General features: G+C 43.0%; 1 protein-coding gene across 1 annotated transcript in view; it reads left to right on the top strand.

The window, feature by feature from the left end:
- Positions 1 to 16,180, top strand: part of Toll-6 (Toll-like receptor 6) — a 47,187-nt gene extending 31,007 nt beyond the window's left edge. Inside the window, exons 2-3 of the transcript XR_011172966.1 lie at positions 14,429 to 14,499; positions 15,476 to 16,180. The gene's annotated coding sequence lies outside the window, so the exon portion shown is untranslated. The remainder of the gene's footprint in view (positions 1 to 14,428; positions 14,500 to 15,475) is intronic.
- Positions 16,181 to 16,545: the final 365 nt, after the last annotated feature.

Below are 16,545 nucleotides of genomic sequence, written 5' to 3'. Positions count from 1 at the left end.
AAGGGAAGAAGCTGAAAAATATAAAGAAAAAGTTAATGGAGAGATAAGAGAGGAGAAACGGGGAAAGGGTAAAGGGTGGAGAGCAAAGAGACGTCAAAGAGATAAAGAGGGAAGAGATGGTGGGAAGTTAAAGTGGTAAAGAGAGAAAAAGGAAAGATAGAGAAGGACGTGGCGAAGAAAGAGGGACGCGGATGATGGTAGAGTGTCAAAGGAAGAAAAGAACAACCAAGGGGAAAGGAAATTCACGAGGGGGTATGGGTGGCAGGGGCAAAGAGACAGAGGAGAAAAAGTGGACGAAAGAGGGAAAGAGAGGCGCGTCAGGTGAGCCGGAAAATCCGGTAGCAGTTTTCAGGGATAGACCCAAGGCTTGCAGGCGTTCGACGAGGGTTGAAAGGTGAGGAAGAGGGTAGGTGGCGAACGAGTACAAAGCCGTGCACCAGGAGCTGCGAATACGAGTAGGGACGAAAGTTAAAGAGTGCTCGAAAAAATTTATCGAACGTACCACTTAACTCCCGCCACGTTTTAAAACAGTCTGACGGCACCGTTCGAAAACACTCCCTCCTTTGATTCCAAGTCAACCCCGCCCGTCTATGGTAAACGAGGGGATGGAAAGGGCGATGGGCAAACATACTTATCGTTCGTTCGACAATCGAACAATTTCCTGCGGAAAGAGATTGCCGAGTCTATCGAACGCGTTTAATCATAATCAGACTAGAGGGTTAAAGCCGAGGAAGAAATCGAGGGTTACGCCGTGTGTTCTCTTATCTTCTACGAGAGATAGAATTTCTTAATAACTGCAATTGTTTCCATTAGATTTAATTCGTTACGTTTATTACGATTCTTTTTCCACGAGTGAGCTATTAGCTATTATAAGCAGAAAATGCTTCGTAAATTATGAAATACTTAAAGCGAAAGTGGCCCTCTACGTTTTTCGATAGCTACTATCGAGAAATTTATATTTCTGATTTATCTCCACTCCGATTCTCTTATCGTACAATTTCAATTGACAAATTCCATGGAATTCCTGCTACAAACATTCGTATGCTGCCTCAAAGCGACTGAGTCGCAAATATAATCGAGGAACTGACACAATTCCCTTCGGGGCAGGTTACTGAAAATTGCAAGAACGAGCGTAACGCGTGCGCATAAAGGATCGAACGCGGTGCACCATAGAAAGTATTTTGCGGATTGCATTCTTTCTGGGTTAATACGTAATTTTGCAGTGTTTCACACAGAAAGATGGACCAGTTACTTTTAGCCCAACGTTCCCCGTTAGCCGAGGCGAAACGTGAAAGAGCTTGTCCATCCATTCTGCTTCCGGCGACGAGCTCATACATACAGGGCAGCCGCGTCATTGGCTGGACGATAAATCCGGTCCCGTGTTCGCTCGTCCAAAAGGAAGTTACGTGGCGGTCGCTGAATTATGTCGGTTCGACGTTAGATAAATTTTACGTGGCCCTGTTCATCGATGATTCTACCTCTCTTTTTCGGGCGACTCGATCGCCATGTCGATCGCCAGTCGAGAAACCCAACGGTATTTCAGAATTACAGTAGCGAATCACAATCATCCTACTGATATTCCAATTTTCTGAATCTCGGTTTTGCGTTATTTCATCGCGTCGTATCTAAAAGTTTGATATTACGGAAATGAAACTAAAACGCACACCTGTGAAAAAGAATTGGAAAATGAAGACTATGTGCCAATGTATAAGTATCGAGTATATTTTCTAGTCAAACAACTGAATTACTATGAAATTTGTCTTTATTTCGTAAATAGCTAACGTTAAAGAAGAAGTTTTAACCGACACTTCTTTATATAATATAATACGCAATCATAATACAATAATTATAATGTAGTGATATACTCAATTTATTCTGACCATCGTTCTATTTTTTCGATTCTTCCTCCATGTAACTGCTCGATATTGTAAACCAAACAGGAATTTTAATCATTCTGATCTTCAAGAATCATGTATTAAACATACATTTCGAGAGAACGATATAAATCCTATTCCGGATCATGGCACTTAGCCCGATAAAAAGCAGAGTCGCAACTCGACGAAGCGCGGGCTCGTGTCGCGAACAAACGACCGGCCACGAAAATATAAAAGAGGGATATCCATCCATCGTCCTTTCGTGGAACGAGACCGCCGTACCTATGATCGTCACCATCGGTCTGCACGATAAATCCGTGGCTCGTTCGCACGAGGGAGAGGACTCTTACATTGTGTCGCGTCGGATAGCTCAATTCATATCAGGATCACGGTGAACGACGAATCGGAAAGTACGAAACGAGAGGAGCGTGTCGGTGGTGCGTCATGTCAATCGGATTCCACGAGAAAACCGAAATTTGTGGGGCCGCGGTGAAACGATGCCATCCTACACACTCTTCTCTATCCCATTCTTTCTCTCCGTCATACGTTCACGTCCGGTCGATTCACTGATGTGATTTCACTGCCTGTGACCGGAAGCAGCGAGCGCGCGTGACGGCCCAGACCGCGTAAAAAGGCGCAAAGCCATCGCGATGGATGGACCTTTATTTTTCAAAGATCTCTGTAAAAGATCGCGATTCTCAGCCCTTCGGAGCTAGATTAATATACCGGTGATCCCTCCAGTCGTATTTTCGTTACGAATGACGGTGATCGTGTAGGCTGTAGAGTACTATCTCTCTTTCTATATATATATATTATATATGAGGAGAATTCAACGATCAGATTTAAGTCAGATATCGGATGGACTTGATGCAATTCCGTCTTAGAGTAAGACTGGATCTAGGATGTACGTAATGCTAGTTGGACTTAGCTGGAGCATAATTCAGAGGTGTACAAGCCCCGTGTGGATCTAATCCAGTTTATCATAGGCTAACTCGGATCTGGTCTACACTTAGCCTAGACGTAACTCTAGTTTCAGTGCAGTTTGGAGTGACTACTTTAATCGGCTAACCCAAGTCGTTGACAGGTCATTTTGTAGCTACAAAGTCCGAAATGCAAACTACGTGTACCGAACAGGAACCAGCATTCTTCACGAATAAAGATATCGTTTTATGAAATTCGATTAAAATTTTCTCGAGTGCGGTGTACAATTTGTGTACGCTTTTATCCTGCAATTGATGTACGAGGAACAACTACATACACAGTGTGGCAAAAATAACCGAACTTCTTAAGACTAAGAAAAGCCAGTGGCGACGTTGTCACATAGAAATACGCCTCTCATTGTCACTATGTTAAATTTGTACAGCGCTTACGTCGTTGGAAACAGAATTACAATAATCAACGTCAAAGTAAAGTTCGTTCACGCGTCGGAAAATTTGATTCTGTTGCGTGACAATGCGCCGATTCATCGTGCGCCCGCTGTAACTGCTTTTCTTCAGAACAAACAAATTAATATGTTGCAGCACCCTGTTCGCCAGATTTAGCACAGCGCAATTACGTTTTGTCTCCAATGCGTCAAATAACAAGGAAGGGAAAACGTTATAACAACATTCGCGATATCTGGAAGGCTGTGACGAGCACTTTCAAAGGAATTCCATAGAAACACGTGTAACAGTTATGTAACGCATTAGTTGAGCGTGAAAATCGTTGTATCGCCATAGGAGGAACGTGTTTTGAATAACATAACATCTTTTTCCTCTACACGATGCCTCTGGTTTGTTATCTTTAAAAAAGTTCGGTTATTTTTCGAACAGACCGTGTATATTTGTAGTCTAACACTTTTCCATTTCTGTTCCCTCGACTAAAACAATGAAACCATTCGTAGCAACGATGCTTTAATTGTTTCCATCATTGTATATTATAAATATTAGCATTTTTAAAAATGCATCAAACCTGTCCTCGTTAATTCTCAAAAACGTAAGACACCAGGTCTAAAAGACAAAATCTTTGTACCAATAGTGCCAAAACGTTCGCCGACTTTCATGTCTGAAAGAATGAAACTCAAAGGCGAGAAATTCAGTCAATTATCTTCAATTGATATTCTCGCTAACGAAGAACACCAATAAAGACATGGATCAGGCTGTTTCGTTAATTTCCATTCGAATATTAAACGAGAGGAGAAAATTATTCAAAACGAGCGGGCTTCTCTATAACGAAGGAACCATATCGACCATTTCGTATATCTATCGTTGGTTGTTTCGTCGGAGGGAGTTTCTAGACTACGTAGTGACACGAAAGGCAATTGCACGCAGATCCCTGTTGTTCAACGAACCGTTCGGAGTCTTCCGTAGTCGACCATTTCGCGTTAGAAACAGTGGAGCACAGGTTCGAGGAAAGCAGCCGACTTTATATCGCCACTTTTATGTCAGCGCACGCGAAAACGTCAGCTCCGTGCGCGGCACAGTATGCGAAATTCATACTAGTTCCAGTTTTCAGAAAGAATACGAGGATCGTGGGTGGCGAACGCCCGGTTCTCGGCGATACAAACGTTTCGTACACGAACGACCGAGATAGGGCTCGTTTTTTTTTCACCCTTCTGGTCGTCGTCGAAATTGGCGCGCAAAGGTCCGCACAGATGGCCGGTCACGATAAGAAAAATTTTGCACGAATTTACCGATATTGGTCGATCGTTATCGGTGCTACTGTTCCGTGGCCAATGGGAAAAATCGTGTTCCCATCTTTTTCTCTATTTTTTCCCCTTTTTCGAAAGCGGAAGGACCGCTTCAATATTTCAACAGCTCAGATAAAAATATTTCGGTATTTCGTATTTTTTCTTACACGCTTTTACGTGTAACTTTTATCTTATTTCCTTTTTCTGTTGAGTATTTGATATTGAAAAGATACGCAGACTATAGGGAGCAACACGATAAGTCACGTTTCCTACTTTTTTACGGCTATGTACATTGTCGATCAATCCCAAATTACTAGTATTGTTCGTATATTTAGTTTTCGAAGTAAATATGCGTTTTTTCTGTCTCATCAACATTTTCAACATGTCGTTCGTCCGTCATATCAGCACATTGGAATTATATTAAAATGTTACTTGTTTTGACATTTATATCTTTAGCTTCAGTAAAACTCTATCGATCTATCAGCTATTTTCAAGACTTATACATCTTCGAGACTGCAAGTTTTCATTTTCAATTATGTCGTATTAGAATTTTTCTGTTTAATCCTCAATCAACATCAAAATTGGAAGAACAACAAAAATGTACTTACCACTGTTTTTCTCCTGCGATCTTTATATTATATACCGAATATATTATATTAAATGATCGAGCGGAGTGATATAAGCGTTCTTCGAATTTGACACGCTTACGTTAATTACACGACGGGATCCTGATCGCAACATTACTAAAACACCGTGAACTCTGATTCGGAATTCGCATTAGCAGATAACACACAGGAACTTATTACCATTACCAAAGGGAATGGGAACTTACGACGGGACTACTACCGCAATTACCGGCAATAGCAACATTAGAAGAAACTCGAATCATGGCTGTTCCAGTTTCAATATCCGTCCCCAATCGACGTCGAAACAGATTGCACGTACGTTTTGCGTGCTAATTACGCGCGCGTAATCTACATTTGAACTCGCATTCGAAATGTAACCGAAAATTCCGATAGAACATCGATGCACGATTTAAAAAAATAAAAAAAAAAAAAAAGAAAAAAGAAGGCCGACTGCACGCGGAATGCAAATAACAAGAGTGCCCTGGGATTTGGTTCGTTGTTTCGATTCCCAGTATAAACGAACCGCGTTTCTCTGCGTAGGCAGATTATAGTCGAAACAGAAAAAAAGAAGACAAAAGAAAATAGCCGGTTGCAGACGTCCCGAAGAAAAACGAAAATCGAAGCAGAGCACGAGAGGGCGCACGTATAACCGGACGACAAATCGAAAACGGTGCATTCGTTAGCATGAAAAGTGCTCTTACACTGTGTTCGGTCGAACAGAGAGACCGCGGTCCACGGCATGGGATCGTTGAAAATAGTCGAATCGAAAGGACGGAGGGAGCGAGGGTTGCGAATCGTCATTCCTATGCGTCATTTCACTTGGCTCCAAGCGAAATTTCCATGACCACGTATGCGTTCAACCTTTCCATTTTCTTTTTTTCTCCCTATTTTCCCTCCCTATTTGCTTGTTTTATTTCCGTCCTTTCTACTTTTTGCCCTGGTCCCGGCATTTTCACTCTTTTCGCGCAATTACAAATAGAAATTCCGAGAGGTCGGAGTCGGGGACACGCGGACGTATTAAACTGGACGTCGACGATTCGGTGCCGCGACCATCGATTCTGAATAATTCTGCCTGCCATTTTGTTTCGTTCGTCGCTGGCAAAGGGGCACCAGAGGGAAGAGAAAAATCTTCCCTCCGCTCGTTACATCGCGATCCCGTACGTTTCACGGATATACGATACTCGTTGCTCTCTTTTTTTCGTCTCGCTCGTCTAGCCGAAAGGAAATCGAGCCGTCGTCGCTGCAAAACGGGGAATTAACAGGTCGTGTCGAGTGCAACGTGCTCTCTCGTGGAACAGCACCAAAATAACCGTGTAACTGGTCGATTCTTTCGTTTCGGTCAAGGGAATACCTCCGTTTCGACGTACGCACGTATTTCGCTGCTTTGTTCGCTGGAGATTTATTTTGCACGCCGATGATACTCTTTCGTTGCTCTGGAATTGCAGTAAACTAAAGCATACTTAACGCTTAACCTGTCGCTCTTACGCTAATGTGAGTGCAAATCGATTTTATTATTATGTAACTGTGCATTTCTTATCTCTTGTCGTTTTTAATTCATCTAACTTTCGTGTTAAAGGAGATTTCAATTAATACCAACAAAGTATTCGCTTCCTATAATGAGTTGACAGTTCGTGTATCTCGCCTTTGATACCAAAAATGCAGAGAATTTTCACGACAAGGAGATTATTTTCTAAATCGTTGATTCCGAATTCGTCTCTGACTGAAACTACTTTCCTGTGAAACGTACATCACGTACATCATTAACGAGTATTATGATCTTGTCAAAAATCCCGTATATCAAATACAAACGTACAAGTTCATACGTCCATCTATACATCACATTCCTCAATTCACGATCCACGTTCGCTGAAAGTGAAATGCTTAAAATTCCAATGGAAAACTGGATCACAACCAAATATCGTTTAATCGTCCTATCTTTCCCGTGGCGACGTATTCGAAAGGAAATCAAGTCGTATTCGAGTACGAAAGAAAAATTAACGCGCGCCGGCGTGTTAGAGTGGAAAGTGGTAGACGAGAAGAGGGCTATGCCACATCCTCTGGTCGAGCATTTTTCAAGCCGTAGCTCGTTATCGAACGTGGTCGGTCGCCTTTCGACCGGATAGATTCGATTCGCATTCAGAGCCAACTGGAAGCGGAAAAAAAACGAGCCATTGCGGCGTCGTCATTCCGCCGTGTCATTCCGCTTCAGAAGCCGCGCCGCGCGTCCAACGAGCCGAAATTTGAATGACGCTTTTCCCGATCGCCTCCGCGTACCCCATTCCGCCACTCCACCCATCCTTCCTCGTTCTCTCATTCGATTTCGATCGTCCGCAACGCGAAACTAAATTTTTATCCGCCTCTGTGTCGCGTACCGTTCGCCGCTGATTCTTTTAGCACGGCCAAAAACCGCGCGTTCACTGCCTATCCCCGATGATTTCCCCGCGTTTCCTCGACGATCGATCGATCATCCACCAGGTCGTTACCAATTTCCACCAGTCTTGTTCAGGGAAAATGGAACTTTTTCCACGGGACAACTCGATTAGAGATACTCGATCTTTTTTATTTGGATCTCTAATTTCGTGGTTCGACCGGTTAGTTAGTTGACTTCTGTGAAAGTCGTTACGTAGGATCCCGTTCGTTTCTTTTTGCAATTCCGCAGTAGTTTACCGAGAGACGAAGTTAAATACTTGGACCGAATTTTTAGAATCACAGAGAAAGGAGTGTGAAGAACGAGGTCCCTGGCAGGAGGAGGATTCGTTCGATCGGTGGTCACCGGATCGAGGCTCGAATCTACTCTTTGCCTCGATTGCTCTAACTAATTGAACTCCGACCAGTCCCCGTTCCCAGACTCTCCTCTTTCCGAGTCTAATAACGCCAAATGGCTATCTACCTACTTTCTAGCTCGGATCCAGATTCCATGGTCTTACCTTTATCTCGACTGTTTTAACGACTCCGAGCTATCTAAACTACGATAGGTTCTCCCCCCCCCCCTGAGCCGATCACTTGAAACTACCGAACCTTACAAAGACCACCTTCGCACATGCAAAAGGTCCAATCGGACCATTTTTCGGTAGCGGTTTGGAAAAAATCCCACCTTCACTTGGAGTTTTCTGCGGTCGATCGTTTGCAGTAGCGTCCGCAACGTATCCGGGATCGTTTTCTTAACGGCCGACGAGAATCCCTGTTACCAGCGAAAAGTTTGCCAAGTTTCGCGACGTTATTCGACGCGATGTCGGTTGTTGCTGGTACGAGTCTCTCGTGCAAACCGTTCGAGCGTACCAAAAAACGGTAAAAAAGAAAAGGAAGGTGGGTACGGGTGAGAGAATGGGACGGAAGAAACACGGTAAATTTACATGTTGGCCGAATATCGAGAGGGCAGTTGGAACAACCCCTCCGGCGGAAAGTTTTGAAAGGTTGGCTCTCGCTTCAGGCCGCACGGAAGCCTGTGTTTTCCGCGTGGCGAGGTGGAAGGGACCAACGAGGGAAGGCAATTCGCATTTGCACGGGTACCCGCGACAACACCGCGTCACTCGAATGCACGTAACGAAATACCGGGGACCGCGTCACGTTTTGTCACTGTCGTCGCTGATGGCTGGATGAGAACTCAGGAAGGGTCGTCGTGGAGGAGAGAGGAAGATAGAGAGAAGGAGGAAGGAAGCGGAAGGAAGGACGGTGGGGCGGAGAGATACATCGGGGAAGTTTCTGCAGACTTTCGACTTGGCAACGGCACCGACGAGGAACCTTCAATTTTAATGAACCGAGCATGAAGTACAGATAGAAAGTGGGGAGAGTGTGTTCGGCCGAGGAAAGTTTCGCTCGATGCTCGTCCTTTACTCTTTTCTCTCCCTGTCTGTCTCTGCCATAGTGTGTCTCCCGTTCCTTGGAATTCCGTCTAGAAGGAAATTTCAGCCGCACTCTGAATATTGGACGCGAAGCTTCATTGGATGCGTACATTTTGCTCGTGTGTACGTACGTACAGGAAAATCCACGAAAGAAGGAGGAATAATGCATCGGAATTATCGAGAAGCTCTTATTAGACAGTTGGACAAACATCCCTCGTTGTCGTTTAAAACGAACACCCACCCCATCTCGTTTTTCGTTTATGGTAACGTGTAACGCGGGGCAAGCGTTGCGTTAGGTCGCCTGGAATGTTAATAAACATGGGAACAATGGAGGATTTCAATTTCACAGCGCGTTAACGACGATCGGGACACGGGCTAATGGCGGTTAATAATGGCCGACGAAGCGCGGCCTGTGGCCCGCGATGTCTTAATTGCCGGTCATTGCGATAATAAAAGTAATACAAACCGGAATGCAATCGGAATGTCGTTATTATACGGGATATTAATTAACGGGCAGCGGCGCATTATTAGAGGCGCACATTGCCTCGGACATGGCCTCTCTACGTCCTTTTAATCGCGAATAAATCCCGACCAGTTTCCCCCTCTTTCTCGTCCTCTCTATTTCTCCGCTTCACCTCTCTTCTCCTCGATTTTTTTTCTCCTTTTCTTTACCCTCTGTACGTCCTCCTTTCTCGCTTTATTTCCTTCTTCGACGCTTTTTCCTTTTTCCACGCGGTCCTTTCCTTTCTTTTGCTTTTTTTCCTTTTTTTTTTTTTTCTTTTTTAAACGCGCGATTATCCATAGTACAGCGACACACTGGTAGCGGCCTGGCTGGCTATCGGCTTTAATTAACACGCCCGCGTTATATCCACCGTGTCGTGAACGGTTGAGACAAAGGACAGTGGCTCTTTGTTCATCTCGTCGGTGGAGGCTCTTTCACACGCTCGAGAGCCATAGGGCAGGGCGTGTCCACTCATACAGCCTCTCCCTTCAGAACCAGTTCCACTTGTTTGTAAACACGGAAGGACTTCTATTTCCATAGAGGAGAGAAGGTGGTATTCCAAGATCGTTTCAGCCACGTTTCATTATTTCTCTCTGCAGGACAATGGAGTGTGTCCGTCTCGGCCGTCAGCCAGTATAGTACACTCGCTCTAGATCCACTTGATATCTTAATCTACTTTTAATTCAGCAGACCAGGCCGATTACGAACACCTCACCGATGAAATTAATGTTTCCCGTGCCATTTATTTAGCTACCTAGCCGTATATCTCGATTATTTTACCTCGCCTCTGTTAACGGATCATCGTGATTAACGCGAGATAAATATGAAGATCGACGATACGTTGATGGTTCTTCTTTTTTCGCGGATATACCACACCCTGTTCCTCCGTCGTACACGCCATACGTATACTTATTTATTAAGCAACTTGTTCGAAAGTGAACCTCGACCGTCGTCGGCGATTAATCATTCATAATGTACCTTCCTTCTTCGAAGACTTGTCTGAAGGATAGATTTTGGTTCGTCTATATAAAGACAAGAAAATAATGCGATTGTTCGATCGGAAAAGAATCGGAGTACGCGTCCATCGTGTACTTGGACACTTGCGTCCACTCGACGCTTCGGCGGAAATCCTTGTCCGCCGAGAGTGCGCGCAAGTGGTTGGAAAACACGGAGCGTTCGGTCAAAAATAGATTTTCCACCGGAAGGTTTATCACCAGCGGTATTGTGCAGCTCGACCGGAGTTCCCCTCCTCGAGACTTCTTGAACTTCCGGCGGCCGGCGACCAGGAGGCTGGCCGCGAGAAACACAAAGACTGTCCATTTGCCATCTGATAATAATTGGAAAAGTTATCGCAGAGATGAAGTTTTCCCCGCGACTAACGTCTCCCGCGGTCCATTCCCTGTAATGTAAAATGGGGAAACTTTCGCATCGGGGAATAACTTCCGGTGCTTTTGAATGATATTACTTTCTTTCCGGCGCAAACACCGGGCCTTCTTGCCAATCCGCTGGCTTTCTTGGCCTGAATTTTCAACCAGACCAGCGCGCGGCTCGGCGCGACAGCGTCGCGGGCAGCGAAAAAAAGGAAAGAACCACAGAGAGACGATGCAGAGGAGATTAATTCGATCGTGTAAATTACTTTGCGTCCGGTCTCGTTGCTCTTGCCGCCTTTCACGTTATTAATATCGCTTCGTTAGCTGCGAACGCACACGCGAGAATTCCTTTACCGATTCGAAAAATGATCACCGGTGCGGTGTATGGTTACGAGGTACCGATGTCAGCACCCATTTAACGCCAGATAGAGATCGTTTCACGATCGAAAAGACGATATGGCTTTAAATATAATTACCAGAACGTTAAGATGACTTTATCTGGTATAGCCTGAATGGAATTGGAACGGGGAGGCGATTAAAAATTTCAATAGATCGGATACGATAAATTGTCACACCCACGCAATTTATCCTGGAGACACAGGTTTTCTGCATGATATCGGGATAATAGGTTATTTCTCTAATAATTGTTTTTTAATGCATCTATTAGTTTAACGCGAAGAATATATTGTAAAAATAATCGACAACGTAATTTTACTTTACTTTTACTAACTCTTTAAATTCAACCTAGAAATTACAAATTGTTCACGACCAAGTACATTTCGCTTCTTTTGAGGAACAAATTTATTCGCTTAAGAACGAAATATTTATTCTCGGGCGAATTCTAAAATTGTAAAAATAATTCCCTAGAATCTAAGTACAGTTTCGCAAAGAATATCTCTGTCGCTTTTAATTCGCATAACGCAAGCTTCGAAAATAAAAATCATCACTCTCGAAGAACCGAGCTACGTTTCGCGTGTCAAACATTGTGTTCCATTCGTCGAACGCAGATTTTCATCTCGTTACCTGCCTCGGTCGCCTTTAAACTACTTTTCGCCGTGTCATCGACGTGCATATGGGAACGTGACCCAGTACGCGAAGTCGCGGCGGAAGTTGGATGGCGAAAACGAGAAATCACCGGTCAGATGGAAGTTCCGAGAGCCGTGCATCTACCCGTTCACCGCACCGTGAATCCGATGTTTTCGACACCAAATCGAATTTCCACCGATTGCATTACTTCGCGTGCCGTTTCGGTCAGCTATGCAGCCACGGATGCGATATTAGCGAATCAGATCGAAACCTCTATCCTCGCTCGATTTATTGATTATTTCATTAATACAGACGAATTTCGAAAAGCGATGAATTTCGATCTAAAAGCCAGGATCACGACGCGAATGTGTTACAATTTTGAAGTGTATTATATCACCGTAAAAATCACTATCAAAAACAATGTATCACCATAAAAATCACTATCATATATCATTCTAATAAAAATAGCGGTAGTATATCACTGAAACGAAACAAAATGATCTATTAGAAACGACTGAATAGCAGTGGATAAATCGCGAATCTGCGGAGTTTCGGTGACAAATGGAAGCTCTAGATGAATAATAATTCTACGAAACAGTCGAATAATGGTATCTTGATATTTATACATTACTGCAGGTTTCTGCTCGTATGTTCCAAGGCCCGACGTATTTTCCTTCGTGAAAATTTTCATCATCGATCCACTCTTATTCGTCTGTGCACGCGGCCAGCAATTAATCATTGTAGCCCGCGATTATGTCTAATTGTTAATATAATAGGCAGGCAATCGCAGCCACTTGGTCCCGTGAACATTCATAATGCGACAACAAGTCGACGCGTTGTCGTCACTGAAATTGCATATCGGCTATTGTTGCAACGCTCGACGGTCGTCGCTCGGTTCCACGTTGATATAATTACGGGCAACCTATTTTTCTCGTTGTTTAGCTTACACAGTACGCGTCTACCATTGTCTACATTTTTCTTTATCATAATTAACGTCGAGATGCTCGGCGGTCAATGCGCCATTCCACGACGAAATAATAACGGACGACTCATTTTCTGGACATTTCAGTCGTATATAGATACGAGCTGTCACCGATCAGACTTCTTTATTACAATTTGATACTTTTTCCTGACCATCCTTCAATTTTTTGTTCGACGCCTCTCGATCGCATTCGCGTCACTTTCTCGTATGAATATAATTGCGCTCGCGCCTCGTGCCGTAGCGAAAATCCTGCTGATCCCCGTTTATTGGAATAATTTTACAAACGGCCGCTTTTTCCACGCGGACACGGGAAACAAAAGGGATGCGAGCTTTGGTCGGGCCATTATTAATTTTCCGAGCCGGTTCAATTAAATCGCAGTCTCTGTCGAGCCACGAAGAGGACAAAGTCTCGCTGACTTCCCCTTCTTTGCAGTCTCGTGACTCGTTCAGCTGTTCCTTTTTGGTCGACGGCTTCTACCTCTTCGTTCTCGTTTTTATCTGCTCTCGATACTTCGTACGATAGTTGCTTCGTTGAGAGTTTACTCACTGCTTTAGATGGAATTATTGGTAATAATGACTGTATGCTTTAACGGAGAAAAGATAAGAGGTCTTTAAGCTCTTTTCCCACTTGTATAAATCAACGTTGTTCGAGTTAAAATCCGGCTTAGAATTTTCGAAAATTGTTTCCACTACGTCTCGATGATATAGAGTGGTACACGTACTGAAAACGTTACATACGAGACACGTTACGACTGGGTTTACAGAGATATTTTCGCAGCTGAAACGCGCGCCACGGCCGCCGTTTACAATTTTCATTATTTACATCACGGCTTCGAAAAGCTGTCGCGCGAAATGAAACTTGAAACGATCAGGCTGGTCACTTAATCCCGCCATTCAGAATTCTGAACGAACGAGCCGACGTTGAAATCGAAATTGCGAGGTTTAAAGTATTGTATACGATTGGCAAAACGGTTTGTTTACTTTTCTCGCTAACAACGGGCTGGATTTTATCGGATCTTATAAAGCAATTAATTTGAAAATTTTCATTACACTCGCGCTCGGGCGCGAGATCATCGGTGATTTTGTAAAAACGCAGATTAATCGCTTTCTCGTTACCGCATATGGCCCATTGTACCTTTTCCCATTCAGAACGCATGAATGAACGTTCGTTAGCAAAGGAAAACACATTGCTAATTTTCCTCGATATTTTACAATAATTTTAATAGAAAAGTCAGAGTTAATGGCGCTGTTGAAAGTTACAATGACTTCGGTAAATCGTGAAAAATGTAATTCCACTGGAACGTGATTCCTTTTTTAACGCCTGTTACATCCTCGACGGTCGAAGAAACAATCGAGTGCATACGGAGCTCGTGGTACACGTACAAATCGTCGTGTCTCTCAGTTGACCACCGGCGTTCCGCGTTTTATTTCCTGAAAATACGTTCGCCGGGGAATTTGTCTCGGCGTCGAGAGCGTCGTCGACGCTGACGTGATTTATAGGCAGTGTAACAGAACGCTTCTCTCTTTTTCTGTTTCAGATGTGAACTGTTGCCAGAAGTATTATCGATTCGCATTACGTATGAAGTAATTGGAAATCGCAGTGGACAAGGTGAGTAATTATTTCCCTCTTTTATTCCACCTTGGATACGTTCGCGAGTAGATGGAATTCTCGATTTATCTTCACTTTCGCGCCAGTTTAACTCGTTAATTATCGATCGTCAAAAGATTTTAATTTTTTTAACGAATTCTCCGGTGGTCCAGTTTGAGAAGATCCGATATTCCAACGAAGTTGTTGCCTGTTTTTAGAAATTTGATTCACTCAGTGATTCGTGTTTGTTAATTGATGAACACAGTGAAAAGGGCAGAGTGAAAAGAGCGTACGCCAAATATGCATCAGTTTTTTTTCTCTCTCATTGATACTGAAAGCGAACAAATACATAGCGGAAAAATTTTTCATTATTCATTTATCGATTATCGAGCTGTGATGAAAAGTGGAAAGAAATATGTACGTGCAGCTACTGGCGACGAATTAAATTAAATAAAAGTTTTCTGTGTTTCTTATTTATTCGCTAAACATATTGAATATAATATTTACGTTAACATTCCAAATACGTTTAAAATACGTATCGAAGTTATGAGAACTAATGAATTAATCGCTTGATGAATATAAAGCCTAATAAAAAGTGTAATATAATGAATTTATTACACAACGTTTGGTCAATAATTTGATTTAATTATTATTCGAAACAGCGAAATAAAGAAACTATTTCTCTTGAAACTTGCTCTCCCGCAAATTTATATAGAATTCGGACATGTGCTCCTTTTTCGCCGGATTTCTCAATTTGTAACCAGATTCTTTTCCGAGACGGTGCATTTGATGGATGCGACGCGAAACAAGTTCAATTGTAACGGAGACGAGCGGAGGCAATGAGAAAGCCACCGTTACTCCAAATTACTTCAACAATCTTTCAAGCCACGGTTTCTTCTCGAGCTTGGCTAACGGGAGCGAAGCGAAGGAAAACAAGTAACATAGAGGAGCGCGATGCCATCTAATCGGCCGTTCGTCTTCTTTTTTTCTGTTGCAGGTTTTCCCGACTGCCGCGACGTTTCTCTCTACTTATTATCAAGAAGTATTTCTTACTATCGCAATTGTACTCCGTAACACGGTGTCTTCACCTAAAATAAACGGTTTATTCGTATTTTTGAGACTCGTGATAGCTTCGTAGTGTGCAAATGTAAATTAGGGCGAACGAAAAAAAACAAAAAAAATCGCGAAACTACAAGAAACAAAACAAAAATATAGAAACAAAAGTAAACGATCGAACAAGATCAAACGCAAGAAGACGTAAAATATCAGGAGAAAAGAAATGAATAAGACGAAGACGGCGAGGAAGATGAACAACAAGGAAGAAGCGTAATGAAAATACACAGACACACACACACACACACATACAGTAACACGTACATACACCGAGAATACTACCCTTTATTAACTCGTAATTGCAACGAAGTTTTTTCTCTTTCTACTCGAACTCGACTAGTTTACTTAATCCAATGATCGATTATTAAGGATTGCGAGAGATTATATAAATATAAATATATAAATATAAATATGAATATAAATATAAATATAAGCGTAAAACACGAGATGTGTCCTCCAGTCCTCGATGAGCGTTCTCTTGTTTCTCGTCGAATGGAGAGATTTAATGTACATAGCGAGAGTTTTGTATATTTGTAAAATAGATAGGGCATTTTATTATAAACAATAAAGTTATTTATATATATTTTAATCACAACACGGAGAACGAATTCCTTCCGACCCGTCAGCAGCAGCAACCAGCGATGTACACCGAGGGGATCGATCTTCTCGGAGCGAGCGGTTAATCGGATCGACCATCGGCAACACACACACACACACACGGTCATGCGGATCTACGGAGGATGTCGCGATCTAAAATTCTATCAACCGGTATGTATTATGGAGGATCATAAAGGAGGCCGTTAACGAAAGCATTTAGTATCATTAGCGAGCAGAACGGTTTTCTCGATGATACAATTCGTTTTCAGCAACGAATCACCCATCATCCACCCTATTCCTTGCCTTCCATCAGAGATGTCCGCTTCGTAAATGATTTCGAACCAATGGGCGTCGATA

The sequence above is a fragment of the Bombus flavifrons genome, chromosome 4 (assembly GCF_040668555.2).
Source record: "Bombus flavifrons isolate JBK064 chromosome 4, iyBomFlav1_principal, whole genome shotgun sequence".
In the NCBI taxonomy this organism is placed as follows: Eukaryota; Metazoa; Arthropoda; class Insecta; order Hymenoptera; family Apidae; genus Bombus; species Bombus flavifrons.
The sequence above is the reverse complement of the archived record's forward strand: the minus strand, read 5'-3'. Positions and strand labels throughout refer to the sequence as shown.